We start from the raw sequence: 14,876 nt of genomic DNA, 5'->3' as shown, positions 1-14,876 counted from the left end.
TACCCTCTGTAACCAATAAAGATCCCCACTATACCAAGCATGGTGGTCTGGCTGGGAGAGGGATAGGGGCATGCCTTTGGGAGGCTACTTTTTGTGCATCAGGCTAAAGGAAGCACCCCAAGGTCTCACAGTGGGTCAAGCACCCTTAAGGTCTTCAAGGTCTGTGTACCCCAGGGAGCACAGGGCCAAAGACAGACCAGAACCCCTGGGTGGTGGCATCAATACACCCAGGCTTGTGGATGTGCTCTGGGAAGGGGGTTGGCCGGACGTGAGGTGCCCCTGGGGAGCTTAGTATGTGGTCGGGCACCGTGAGGTGGGTGGCTCAGTGCAGGAGTGCCCCCTACTGGCTTGCCACACTGCTGTCAAGTTTATAGGCCCATGGAGAGCTCTGCAGGCCAGATGACGTTACCATGGGCTGGAGCTGGCTGATGAAACAGAGGCTGAGCACCCCTGGTCTAGTCTAATGCTCTGCATCAATGCAGGAAGCACTGTTCCTAAGCCATCCCAGACGGACACCCTTCCAAGCTCTCCTTGTGAACTTCTGACAAAGAAACTTCAAAGCTTCACTGAGCAACTTGTTCCACAGCCCTGATGCTCTGCCTGTCAGGAATCTTTTCCCTGACGTTTTACCTAAATCTCATTGCTGCCATTTATACCCATTGCCACATATTGTGCTGTTTTCAGCAAGGGAGAAAGGTTGTTCTCTTGAGTACTCTGGGAATCAGTTTTCATAGAGCAAATAGCTATAGTGGGATGAAATGGGCTAGAAGAATGAGGTTACGACTGGCATATCCTTGCAATGAACACCTACTTATAGGCTCTCCTCACTTCCTGAGAGGGTAAGTTGAATGTTTTATGGAGTGACTGACACATTGGGTGTCCAGTCCACGTTTACTCTGCTGAGTTTACTCTGCGATGTTTAAGTCTCATATGTGCACACTCAGTTACACACAGGACCCCAGACAATGCAGCGAGAAGCAGCTCTGTGTTTAGATTTGTGAAACATCCAAGCAGACTATAGATGATCCACTGCTTCTTCCCATTTGGCTTTTTGGACTGCAGCCCTTTAAGCCATAAATGCACATCTCCTTGGCAGGAAGAGAGGACGTTCAACAGACGTTTGAAGCAATTCAATGGATTTGACCTGCAGACCTAAGGGAGAGAGCAGTCCCAGGCCACATTCCAGAGAATTATTTATAGAAACTGTTAGTTTAATGTATAAAACGGATTATCCTTTTGGAACGTGGCCTTCCATGTTGTGGATGAAAGAGGAAAATGGAAATAAAACCTCATTAACTTTATTAACAGAAATAAGCAACCGGGAATGGAAATACAGTGAGGGGACAAAAGCACAATCACTCAGTTACTCAGGGCTGGTTAATAGGTGTTCTCACACAGCCTCTGCGGAGCATGGTGTGGAGATGATGTACTGCTCAGCTGAATGGTTCATTAACAGCTGTGTCAGCTGGGGACTCCCACGTAAGCACCTCAATGACCTCACCATCTCTCAACTTCCAGCACAAAGCCAGATGCAGCTCTTCTCCTTTATTTCTCCTACCAAACAAATAAATATGTTACTGTTTCACCACCCAAGAAAGGCAAGTGTCTTTTTTTCCCCTCCAAAACACACAAAACTCAGGTACCAGAATGGAGGTAGGAGGCACAGTGCAATGGGAGGTTATTTTGTGTTATGCTCAAAAAACAGTGATCCTGTGATCTATGGTTGTGCCATTTCCATAGATTCATAGGCTGGAAGGCTGGAAGGGACCTCGGAAGATCATTGGGTCCAGCCCTCTGCACTAGGCAGAAAACTTCCCTTGGCAATTTTCATAGAAATCCCTTCTTCTAGCCCTGTTTCCCCTCCAATTGTTGAATTCTGCCCACTGAAATTCCTCCTGCAGCATCTAATAGACTCAGGATTGTGATTCCTACCCTGTCCTAAATGACTGCTGAGTGTTTCTGAAGGCTGTTCAACATCGGCCATTTTCCAACCATTTCTGGGGTAGTAGACAAGTCAGCCTGGTATCTTCATAAAACCATAGAGTAAAGTTACATATTCTACTATACCATAGTAGAAGCACTTAAAATGTGAGCATCTGTTTGTTAAAGTTTGTTAACTTGTGCTAAATGCCCTCTCCGTGTCTCAAAGTTGCACCACTTTAAGCAAGGGTTAATGCTGGGTTGTGCCAGCTAGCTCATGTTAGGGTAACTTCAGTCTGCTCCATGGAGAAAAAGTGAGCAATTTTTAGTCCTCCAGCATCCCAGAGTGCACTTTTCCTAGCTCTTCCCCTCCGCCCCCAAGCAGGGATAGAGTTCAGGTGTCCTGGCTCCTGGCCCTGCCCATATTTCCCAGCCTCTACTAGCAAGTCAGAGATGTGCAGGCAAGAGATGGTATTAACTGAATGCGTATTTGCTTACAGCATGTTCCAACTTTAACATTGTATAACATTGCACAGCTTTGGTCTGTGTGTAATGTATAACTTCACCCACAGAGAAGTAGTGCCTGAAGAGATCTCTGAAGGTCATCCAGTCCAACCCTCTGCTCCAGGCATGATCATCCCTATCCAAACTACTCCACACAAGTCCTTGTTTCTAAAGCTACAGACTCAATCCTGTTGCACAATTTTAAGTAGGGATCCTGGTTTTCTTTGATAAAATAAAACCCCCAATTTTCAGTTTCAAAAATGTAAACCCAAATACCCATTTTTCCATGATTAAAATTAATACACACATATATATATGGTGGTGTTTCATTTTAATCATGGAAAAATGGGCATTTTGTGTTACATTTTTTAAAACCAAAAAGTGGTGATTTTTTTTTCAATCAGAGAAAACGAGGATCCCTGATTATAAGGTGTATTGCCCTAAACACCATGAGCATCCTAACTTGGTATAGGAACATGGGCTGGAAGGGGCATCTTCTGAAGCTACTATACAAATAGATATTATTACTCATATGCAGAAGAAGGATGGACCAGTGCTAGAGTTGAATGGGGAAACCCATGATCCATTCTCTGCCCTGGCATTGACACCCTGTGAGACCTTGAACTAGTCACTCAGTTGATCTCTGTGAAATCCATGTAGAACACCTGCTCATCATGGTCTCTAGCAGGTTATTTGGACTCTTTGATTCCCTGATGATGAAGCAAGTGGCTCCACACTCATATGTTGGAAGCATGGTGGCCAGCCATGGGTAGAATGGTCAATGTCTATAGGACTTGGGTGCCTGAAGGAGGGCCATAAGGGCATTTGTAGGTGATGTGGTTGGCCATCTGAGCTTGAACACAACAGCTACAGCCAGCAGTTGTGGAGAGGCCCCAAGAGTGCATGCTTGCCTTAAACCATGCAACACCCATTCTGAGATGGTTATGAGCAGCCAAGGCTTTTTGAGGCAGTTGCCACCCTGAGTGGTGGAAGCTGGTGTCATGGATGAACTTCTTTATTCGCAGTTCTTGTGCAGCGTATTGCCTGCCCCACTGATATGGGAGGTCCGTGCTGTGGATGACATGCCATATGCAGATTTGATGAGTTTATTGGCCTGCATGGAGAATGGGTTCCCATTGCTGTTGGTTGTCTGCCCTGCAGCTACTAGGCTGAAGTGTAAAGAATGGTCCAGACCTTGCGCTTTGAGGTCTAGGGTCAGGGAAGCAGCTTGTTTTTGGATGTTAGGAACAGGGGGGATGCCTGAGAGGACTGGTAAGCAGTCAACTGGAGTTGGCATAAGGCATCTGGTGATGGTGCTCCTTGAACATCATCAACACCAACTTTGCATTAGGTGGGAGACACATGATGAATGGATTCCTTTGATTGCAAGAGTATGCAGCAGCCCCACTCCAAGTCCCAGTCCCAGGGTGCTAACTGCTATAGAGCCATGATACAACACAGGCTGTGTCACAAACAGTTTGTTTAAAGAGACAATATCAGAGAGGAAACACATATAGGGCTGTAAAGAGACTTGCCAAAGATATCAGTGACAAAGCCCTGAATGGAACCAAAGCCACTTGGGCCATAGATTTGTAGACCCAAAGTCTCCAAGGGGAAACTTGGATTAACACGTCTAACTTTCTGATACTCAGGTTGTGGAGTTTCTCTCAGAAGCTGTCCTTTCAGCTCATCTTTCAGAAAGATCCCAAATCTTGGTCCACACACAGCAAGCAATGATGAATCTACCATGTCCCCTGTGTTGTGGCTCTGTATTCCTGAGGAAGGTGACACAGTTAACACGAGTTATCAGAGCAGGTACAGTACAGCCCCTTCATTACGAATGGGCAAGAGGACAGTCTCATCATCAATCTCATAGACCGTATTGTACAGCAAGTGTGTTGAGAGCCTGACCACTAGCTGGGAGGTCTGTAGATGAAATATGGGTCTGGTGCCTGGTTCAGCCCCCTTGCATCCCGCACTGTTCAGTCCAGTTCCAAAAGTTTCAGTGAAGCAAGGACATTTAAATAAAAGCAACCAGAGGACATTTATTAGAATAAGTCATCCTTAATTCTAGGGTATAGTCTGGGGGGAAATTTGGAGAACTCAGCACAGTCAGGACCTGCTGCCAATCTCCTGCCCCCTCTAGTCAGTATAGGCCAGAGTGTATGCTGTCATGGAAAGCTGGATAGACTATGCACTTATGGACTAATGCTTTGGGGCAACCAACACGGGTTCATTCAAGGCAGGTCCTGTCAGACCAACCTGGTGGCCTTCTATGACCAGGTTACAAAATCCTTAGATCCAGGCATCATGGTGGACATAGTCTTTCTGGACTTTAGGAAGGCCTTCGACACTGTCTCTTACCCCGTTCTCATGAAAAAATTAGGCGACTGTGGTGTCGATGCCTACACAGTCAGATGGGTCACAAATTGGCTGGAGGGCCGCACCCAGACAGTGGTTGTGGACGGGTCTTCTTCGACCTGGAGGGATGTGAGCTGTGGGACCCCCCAGGGCTCAGTCCTCGGGCCCGCACTGTTCAACATCTTCATCAGCGACTTGGATGAGGGGGTAAAAAGCACCTTGCTCAAATTTGCTGATGACACTAAGATGTGGGGGGACGTGGGCATGCTAGAAGGCAGGAATAGGCTGCAATTGGACCTAGACAGGTTACAGGGGTGGGCGGATGAGAACAGGATGGGATTCAACACCGACAAGTGCAAGGTGCTGCACCTGGGGAGGAAGAACCAGCACCATACCTACAGGCTGGGGAACTCCCCGCTCATCAGGGCAGAGGTGGAAAAGGATCTGGGAGTCATCATTAATGCCAGGATGAACATGGGCCGTCAGTGTGGGGACGCGGTCAGGAAGGCCAACCGCACCTTGGCATGCATCCACAGATGCATCTGGAGCAGGTTCAAGGAGGTGATCCTCCCCCTCTGTGCGGCACTGGTCAGGCCGCAGCTGGAGTACTGCGTCCAGTTCTGGGCGCCGCACTGCAGGAGGGACGTGGACAGCATGGAGAGGGTCCCGAGGAGGCCACTCGCATGGTCAGGGGGCAGCAGGGCAGGCCCTACGAGGAGAGGCAATGGGACCTGAACCTGTTCAGCCTCCACAGGAGAAGGCTGAGGGGGATCTGATGGCTGACTACAAACTGACCAAGGGGGGCCAGCAGGCACTGGGAGAGTCCTTGTTCCCCCGAGCACCACTGGGAGTAACAAGGAATAACGGCATAAGTTGACTGAGAGCAGATTCAGACTAGACATCAGGAGGCGCTACTTCACGTTCAGGGCGGCTAGGATCTGGAACCAACTTCCAAGGGAAGTGGTGCTGGCTCCTGCCCTGGGGGGCTTTAAGAGGAGGCTGGACAATTACCTAGCTGGGCTCAGTTTTCTCTCCTGACCATGGCAGGGGGTCGGACTTGATGATCTGCTCAGGCCCTTCTGACCCAACCAACTATGAAACTATGGATAAGTGTTTGCTTTTCTATTTTGGCATGCAAGCAATTAAAGTTTGGACTGTAGACCTATCTCTTCATTGAATCATAGAAGTCAGGTCGAAGGGACATTGTAGATCTTCAAGTCCGACCCCCTGCTTGGGCAGGAGAAAAACTGGGCTCAAATGACTCTAGCCAGGTAGTCATCAAGCCTCCTCTTAAAGGCCCCCAGGGTAGGAGCCAGCACCACTTCCCTTGGAAGTTGGTTCCAGCTCCTAGCCACCCTGACCGTGAAGTCGTTCTTGTGGATGTCTGATCTAAACCACCTCTCCAACAACTTGTGGCCGTTATTCCTTGTTATGCCGGGGGGCGCTGGGGAAACAAGGTCTCTCCCAAACCCTTCTGGTCCCCCCTAGTGAGTTTATAGATGGTCACCAGGTCCCCCCTCAGCCTTCTCTTGTGAAGGCTGAACAGGTTCAGGTCCCGCAGTCTCTCATTGTAGGGTCTGCCCTGTTGTCCCCGGATCATACAGGTGGCCTCCTCTGGACCCTTTCAATTTTATCCACATCCCTCCTGAAGTGCGCCGCCCAGAACTAGATGCAGTACTCCAGCTGCGGCCTGACCGGTGCCACATAGAGGGGGAGGATCCCCTCCTTGGACCTGCTCGAGATGCACCTGTGGATGCAGGACAAGGTGCGGTTAGCCCTGCCAACCGTGACCTCGCATTGTCGGCCTGTGTTCATCTTGGAGTCAATAATGACTCCAAGATCCCTTTCTGCCTCCGTGCTCCTAAGAAGGGAATTTCCCATCTCATAAGTGTGCTGCTGGTTACTACTGCCCACGTGCAGCACCCTGCACTTGTCAGTACTGAAGTGCATCCTGTTTTTGTTAGCCCACCCCTGCAACCTGTCCAGGTCTTGCTGCAGTCTTTCCCTCACTACTAGTGTGCTCACCTCACCCCAAATTTTGGTATCATCAGCAAATTTAAACAGGGTGCTTTTCACCCCGTCGTCCAAATTGCTGATAAAGAGATTGAACAAGGACCGAGCCCTGGGGGACTCCACTGCCCACTTCCCCCAGGTCAAATATGACCCGTCCACTACCGCCCTCTGAGTGCGACCCTCCAGCCAATCTGCAGCCCATCTGACTGTGCAGGCATCAGTGCCACAGTCGCCTAGTTTTTTAATGAGGATGGGGTGGGAGACAGTGTCAGAGGCCTTGCTGAAGTCCAGAAAGATGACGTCCACGGTGACACCTGCATCTAATGCTTTTGTGACCTGGCTGTGCCCCTGGAGCCAGTTTGCCACCCATGTGACCGTGCATTTGTCAGTGCCGCAGTCCCTCCTCTTGGTGGGGGGATCTGTAGTAGACCCCCACTGTTAGATCCCTCTCCCCACGTCCTCCTTGTGTCTTGACCCAGAGCACTTCCGCGTGCCCCTCTGACCCCGTTCTGCTGGCAGAGGACGTGTCTTGCTCCTTGCCACAGAGCGCCCACCCCCGCCTTTCCTTCCTTCTCTGTCCCGCCTGTAAAGCCGATAGCCCCTAATGCTGACTGCCCAGTTGTGGGATGAAGCCCACCACGTTTCTGTAAGCCCTGTTATGTCTGGGGCTGAACTGGCTATTCTGAGGGCGAGTTCCTCCTGCTTCTTCCCCATACTACGAGCATTGGTATATAGGCATTTAAGGCCTTGCCTAGCTACTCTTATCAGTAGCCAGCTTGCAAACTTACCTGCAATCCAGGTAACAGCTTCCCCGCTTCATCTCCTTTTCTACAGACATTTGAATCCCATTGCTCGCTCATTTTGAGACAATACTGTGCCCGTACACTCTGATATTTCTCAGCCATGCTGCTGACCAGCCAATCATGTCCTACTCTGTATCCAGACATTTGGTTTTCTTCTAATACCCTCAGCCATTCCTTGTATATAGCTATTCACACCCGGTATCATCTTTGTCACACATTTCTGGCTCCCCTCCAGTTAGTCTAATCCTTGGAAGAACTGGGATTATTTAGTGTGGAGAAGAGGAGAGATGGGGAGTGGATTTGGCAGCAGTCTGAAAATACCCGAAGGGTGCTTATGAAGAGGATAGCAGACTTCTGTATGGCAATGGCGGCCGACTCGCAGCACACGTGCCACACGGCAGGGAGCAGGGAAGAAAGCCAGGTGGGGAACACAGGGCAGGAAGAAGAAAGCAAAGCAGCAGAACTGAGAGGGGATCAAAGTGCCACGTGGGGAGGGCGCATGGCTAATTTTTGTTACACCTGCCAAAAAGGTTGCGCCCCCCCCGCCCCCGCTTTACAGCTGCACGGGACAAGACAAGGAACAATGGTCTTCAATTGCAGGGAGGGAAATTTAGCTTGGAGATTAGGACTAATGCTCTCATGATGGGGGTGGTTGAGCACTGGGACAGAGGACCTAGAGAAACTGCAGAATCTCATTCCTTGGAAGTGTTTTTTTAAGAACGGGCAAGACAAATGCTTGACAAAGATGGTTGAAACATGGTCGATCCTGACATGGGCACGGGGTTGGATTAGATGACCTCTGGAAGTCCCTTCCAGCCCTCTTTTCCTATGGGTCTATGACTTAAATACAAGGCCCAGAACTGCCTGCAGTACTCCACCCAAGGTCCTATCATCTTGAAGCACAGTGCTATCACCACCTCACATTTGAATTTGCCTAGTTATATCTCCCAGGCGTTGGATCTTGTCATGCCTCTGTCTGTGAGAGTGAAAGGTCCCCCAGCCTCCATTAAGATATCTTTCCTATGCATAAATTCTCATGCACGGTGATCAAGTCAGCCCCCAGCATCACCCTTGAGCAGAATGGGTGGAGCTCCTTAAGCCTTACATTGTAAAGCTCATTTTTTCTGCCTCTGAATCATGATTGTGGCCCTCCTCTGCCCTCTCTCCAGCATTTCCACATCCCTCCTGTAGTGTAGCCTTAAGAACTGCTACACGAGTGGTCTTACAAAATGCTGTGCACAGAGGCACAAGCTCTTCCCTGCTTCTGGATTGAAGCCTTGTTGTTATATGCCCCGTTCGGCTGCAATGCTGCACTGAGAGCGCAGGCCCCAGCCCAGGGCTTTCCAGCTGGCAACCCACAGGCCTGTGAAGGATGAACTCAGCCCCCAGGGTCCCACACTCTCCCACTGCTTCCCCTTCCTCCCCTCGCCACCTCCATCCCCGGCACAGCTTGGAGGGACTGGGGACCCCCTAGCTCTCAAGACCCAGGGGACATGGGGGGGCCTGTGTGATGTTCAGAAATGGGACAGCCCTGCTCTAGCTAATGCCCCTCACTGCCTTCCCCTTTTCTCCACTGATTTGAGCAGCAAAACGTTGCTTTGGGAGGGGAAAAAAAAAAAAAAATATATATATATATATATACACACCTTTATGGGCATGATTTTGTTCCCACATTTGGCCTAGAAGCTGGGTGGGAGGCTGTAGGGCTCTTATGAACCGTGGCAGAAGAAACCCCTAGCCGTTTCAGACTGGATGTAGCATTCACCCTAATTTTCTATGATTGCTGTGGTTCGGGGTGGATCCAGGATTGCCCAAAGCAGGGTGTGGGGTGGCTGCATCCCCTGCCACCAGGCTCTTCTGTCCCCACCAGTGTGGGCATGCCATGCTGCAGGAGGGCTTCTTAAAGTCCCTAAAGTGGGTGAAAATCCCCCTTCCCATATACCCCCCTCCCCTGCCCAAACTTCCCTGTCTGGGTTAGTGGCAGCAGTGTAGGTCCCCCTACCCTGTCTGATCCCTGGGAGCAGGCATGGTGAAGGGGACCCCCCCCCATCCTCACCACCCCTGCCCCCTCCCCAGGTGAGCCCAAACCCCCCGAGGATGGGAACAGCTCTGGTGCTTCCCCTGCCCTGGGGACAGTGGGAAAGCAGCAGCAGCAGGTCGGGGAAGAGGAGAGGAGCAATGTGCCTCTGAGCTGGAAGGGGAAGGGGTTTACCTGCTTTGGGGACTTGAAAAAGCCCCTGGAGGCTCCTGTGGTGCAGTCCAGCCCAAAAGTGGGGTGCAGCCACACCATTGTACCCCGTCTGGATCTGCCCCTGGTCACACGAAGAGCGAGCAGGGTCATTAATGAGCCGGCATGCTGATGAGAGAAAATGACATTACATGAGCCAGAAGGAGAAGCTGGACTGGGACTCGGTCCCCCAAGTGCAATTTCCCAACAGCCTGTGGGACTTCAGGGGAGCCTCTTCATTTCCTTGGCTCTCCGGGTCTCACAGCCAGGACAGGGCTACGAACACTTTCTGACTGATGTGCAAACACCCGGCAGATACCACGGTGGTGACGGCTCATGGAAACACCTGGCCAGAGGAGACGTTTCTGACACAGCACTGAAGGGACAACTCTCTTTTCCCATCTGCACTGCCCCATCCCACCGTCGGAGCCGCGTGCCTTGCCCATACCTGAAGATGGGCGTTTGTGCCTGAAAGCCTGCAAAGGAGAATTTTTTCCCCACTATTTAGTCGGTCTAATAAAAAAAAAATCACATTTATCCAAAGGACCTGCCCGGTTCCCAGATGCATGCTCTATTTATCGGTGATGTTGCACACAGTGACCAGATGGGGTCACTGGAGAATTTCCTCAGGTGTTTTGTCCTCGGGTGGCTGGTCCTGCTGCTTCCGCATGACCCTTAGGAAATAATACCGGACACTGGGACTTTGAGTGTTAATAGTTCCCCTCTTGCCCAGGACCCCTGGCACAGGGAGACAAGCCGGTTCCTGAACTGGGCATCCCAGGAAGCGGGGACAGTGTTAGCACTAAACTGCAGTTCAGAAAGTGGAAGGACAGCATAAGACAACATGCACTGGCCCCTGATCTAGCCCGTGGGATGGCACGGCAGCACCCAGAGCCAGTCGCTTCTCTGCACCGCTCCACCCCATCACTTGCGCTCCCCGTTGCAGCAAGCAGGGGCAGGGCTCTGTCGAGTGGATGCAACCGGCCTTCTGCTCACCCTGGCCCAGGCGTGTCCGGTATAGAGCTGCCAGGCACCGTGAGTTGCTGCAGCAGCCCATGTGGGGAACTGCACCTTGAAGAGGCGCTCGGTGCAATTTCCAAGTAATGCGACAGCCAGGAAGTTTCTCGGCGTGACGGAGGAGACTGGTCTTAGGTGGAAGGAGGTCCCCTCTGTAGCTGGTTTGACAGGGATGCCTAGGGAAAAAAAAAGGTGGATTCCCAACTTCTTTTGTGTCTTAAATCCCCAGCTGCAACCCACAGTCCCCAGCACGGACACTTGGCGCACAGCTCAGGCAGCTCCCCTGGGCCGAACCTGCATGGGGCTGGGTTTTTATGAGCTCAGCGATTACAGGTGGGACCACATTGTCCAAAATGCTTAGTGCTTGGTGTGACATGGATGTAACCACAAAGCCAAGGGCCTCACGGGTCACTTGACTCAACCCCATCTGGCCAGATGTGTAACATTAGGCATAAGCCTGCCATGCTGGGCTCTTCCTATCTATTTAAGCGTTAAGAGAGGAGCTGGGTGTTGAACACTTCTAAACAAACTGGCTCCTAGCAGGCCCCAGAAAAGGGTTAACATGGAGGGAAATAGGTACCCATACTCCTCCAAATATAAGGTAAGCCCTACCCATGAGACCCGCCGCTTACTATGGGCATCGTACGGATGCTCAACCCGCAACGGCGCGCGTTCTCCGAGAGCTCCTCTGCCACCCTGGAGTTGAACTTGTTCTTGAATAGGGGAAGAAAGCAAGTCACCTCTCTCTCCCCAGTGCCCCCCACTTGGATCACTAAAATGATCCAAATGCCTCATGGAAAGGAGGGTGACCTCTTTCTTCTTCCTCACATGAGGAAGGACATCGTTAGCAATGCTGCCGTCTTAGTATCATCATAGCCTCTCAGTTAATACCTCCCTGGGATGAATTAGGCAACTCATGTTCCTTCTGGCTGTTACTGATCCTCGCTTCGACTGCACTAGGTTCACACGTCTGATGCTTTCTTTGCAACGCCGAATTTTGCAAACGCCATGCCTGATTTTGGACACCTTGGGTTTTCGGGGAAACCAACAGGGGACTTCAAAAAGGCACCAGATTGTCTAAAAATAAATGCTCAGCCCTTATTGCAAACCAGCCTCCTTGCGGTGTCTTACAGGCAAAAAAAAAAGGCGGTTGAGTATCAAGAGCTGCTTTCGCACACAAGAGCAGCTCGGTGCGCTTCGTTCTCACGAGGGTTGAGATTTCACAGAGAAGACGGCTGTTGGAGCGCCATGGCGGTGTGGCCCGTGGGTGCATTCTGGCTGTTTTGAGCCCGAGCATTATGAAACCCTCTCTCGATGAACAACTGCAATGGAAGGAGTTGGCAAGCTCCAATGCATGCAGAAACAAAAATTTCAAAAAAAAAAATTAGTCCTTTTTTATTTGGCCTGGAGCGCTCCGCTGTGGCATTATCCTTTGGATGCTGCCCGCCCCCGAGCAGAGCACAGGCATGACGGGCTGTGCAAGGGGATGGATGCCCAGGTGACACCACAGCCCCTCTGCCTGCTCCTCTGGACGATCACACAGGAGAGGCTGTGCATTCATGTGCAATATGCTCGGGCTGGCCGCTCGGTTCCACGCGGATCTGTTTCAGACGGCAGTCAACGGGCTCTTTTTTTCCTGCCCTCATTGTGCTCCCTGTGTTTTCGTTTCATGTCTGAGGTGTTTATTAAGTTTTTCAGGTCGCCCAAGCTAAAACAGACCGGCAGCTGTCAGCAGCCCACGGGTTTGTTTAGTCAAGCAAGGGTTATTTTTGAAAGCCACCGCATGGCATGTAGATGCTGCCGGGAATCCAGCTGTGCAGAAGCCCAATTGCACGCTCTGCTTTTAACTCGTCTCCTGCAGCCTGCGGGACTCGGGGCGAGTTGTGCAGGTGCAGTATCGGGGCTTTGTGGAGACGCAGCGACTGAAGATGAGATGCAGCAGGAACAGATGAGCTACAAATGCTTCTTGGCCCGCTCCACACTGAAGGTTGTTTGCACGGGGGTGATGGCCTTGGTGGCCTGGGTCAGGACATTACAGTTCTTCTGGTCTTCAGGTTTCCCTCAGCCCTTTTTCTGTGGGACAAAATGAGGGTTGAAGGGATGTCAGGAGGTCACATCTAGTCCAACCCCCTGCTCCAAGCAGGACCAGCCCCAAATACCTCATCCCAGCCAAGGCTTTGTCTACCCGAGGTATTAAAGACCTCCGAGGATGGAGACTCCACCGTCTCTCCAGGGAGCCTGTCCCAGGGCTTCACCACCCTCCTCGTGAGAAAGATTTTTTCTAATATCCAACCTCAACTTCCCTTGCTGCAGCTTGAGCCCGTTGCTCCTTGTTCTGTCACCTGCCCCCACTGAGACCAGCCCAGCGCCATCCTCTTTGCAGCCCCCCTGCAGGGAGGTGACGGCTGCTATTCAATCCCCCTCGGTCTTCTCTTCTGCAGACTCAATCAGCCCAGTTCCCTCAGCCTCTCCTCACCAGTCCTGCCCCCAGCCCCCAATCATCTCCACTGCCCTCCACTGGACTCTCTCCAATGTGTCCACAGCCTTTCTGTCATGGGGGCCAACAGCTGGACACAGGACTCCAGATGTGGCCTCACCTGTGCTAATAGAGGGGCAAAATCACTGCCCTCGATCTGCTGGCGACGCTCCTGCCGATGCACCCAGGATGCCGGTTGCCTTCTTGGCACCAAGGGCGCACTGCTTCTTGTCCACTGTCCCCCACCTATTAAGGTCTGATCACAAATGAACACCAGGAATTGCCAGTGCAGAATAAATCAGGTGTGCCTTGAGCTCAGTGCCACACCTCAGAGAGCAGCAAAGGAGGGCACAGCCCCCCGGGGTAGTCCAACAGCTCCATGAAGAAAGTCCTCAGCTAGCTCTCATCTCCTGGGTTGGCTTCTGCCCTGAAGCACAAGGCTTCTCCTCTTCATGGTTCTTGCAAACCAGGTAAATAAATACCCAGTGCTTTTATTGAAAATCCTGCTCAGGCATGTACCTCACTGATGCTTGGTAGCAGCGAGTTGCATTTGCTGATGATGGCACAAGGTCTTTGCTGAATGAACCTCCGCTTTTTCTTCCTCCACTGGGGTTGTCCCTGATTTCACCATCTCTGGAGCCTCCATGCAGCCTAGGCTGGAGGGACTATGCCCCTTCATAACTATTAAGTCTATGGCTGGCTACATGTAATGCTGCTCAAGGGGAGATAGGCAGTCCTTCTGGTTGCATGCAGAAGACCCCAGGCAGGAGGACAAAGACAAAGATGGGCAACTGGCAGTGGGTAGGAAGATCTCCTTCTGGTGGGCCAAGACTTCTTGGGGCTGAGTCCCACCATGCTATGCAGGCTGGTATGGCTGTGCAAAAGACCAGCAGCAGGAGGGGAAAATCTGGTAGTTGTCACATCATCATAGCACCATACCCCTTATTCCCTGCTCCCCATGGGCTCTACATCCACTGGGTGTAGCTCCAAGCACGTCAAACTTGTCACCCCCCAACAATGAAGCCAAGAGCAAAAGTAAAAGCGGGATCCTTCCAGCAATGTGCAACCATCCCCCAGCCCACCCAGGACTGAATGGAGTGTGTGTGTGTACGTGCACATGCATTTGTGTGTGCATTCATGCATTCCTGTGTGCATATGTATGTGCACGTGCATGTGTGTGTGCATATATGCATATGTATGTGCACATGCATGCATATGTGCACGTAAGAGAGAATCCCAGGATGTGGTAAGTTGGAGTGCATTCTGGGATACCGATGAGTCCACTGCGAATGGGGAAGTCCCTGCTTGAGCTGATGATGTTCTTCAGCAGTGTGGTGCTGGAGGTTGACACTGGGAAGCAAATCCAGCACGCTCCCAGCCTCTGGTTCCCATGGACATCTTATGACCATGCCAGTCCTACCCAATAACTCCCCTTCCTTTTGGCTCCAGCCTCTGCACATCTCTCCAGTGGCAGCCAGGAGTCTTAAATAGCTGGGAAGGGACCGGAGCAGAAGGCACGCACTGCAGGCGCTGCATTGGACCTCCTCTGGCAGCC

At 51.4% G+C, this 14,876-nt stretch overlaps 1 long non-coding RNA gene across 2 annotated transcripts; it reads right to left on the bottom strand.

Annotated features, from left to right (window-relative positions):
* Nucleotides 1-272: 272 nt before the first annotated feature.
* LOC149865173 (uncharacterized) lies at nucleotides 273-14,412 on the bottom strand. Of its 2 annotated transcripts, XR_016442733.1 has the most exons (4): nucleotides 11,737-14,412; nucleotides 10,825-11,021; nucleotides 9,814-9,957; nucleotides 273-1,554 (listed from the first exon to the last, which is right to left on the bottom strand). It is a non-coding gene; the product is annotated as an uncharacterized LOC149865173 (long non-coding RNA). The 2 variants fall into 2 exon arrangements; XR_016442732.1 differs by having other exon boundaries at nucleotides 10,825-14,412.
* Nucleotides 14,413-14,876: the final 464 nt, after the last annotated feature.

This window comes from Crocodylus siamensis, chromosome 5, assembly GCF_052110815.1.
Source record: "Crocodylus siamensis isolate JL-2025a chromosome 5, ASM5211081v1, whole genome shotgun sequence".
Classification (NCBI taxonomy): Eukaryota; Metazoa; Chordata; order Crocodylia; family Crocodylidae; genus Crocodylus; species Crocodylus siamensis.
The sequence above is the reverse complement of the archived record's forward strand: the minus strand, read 5'-3'. Positions and strand labels throughout refer to the sequence as shown.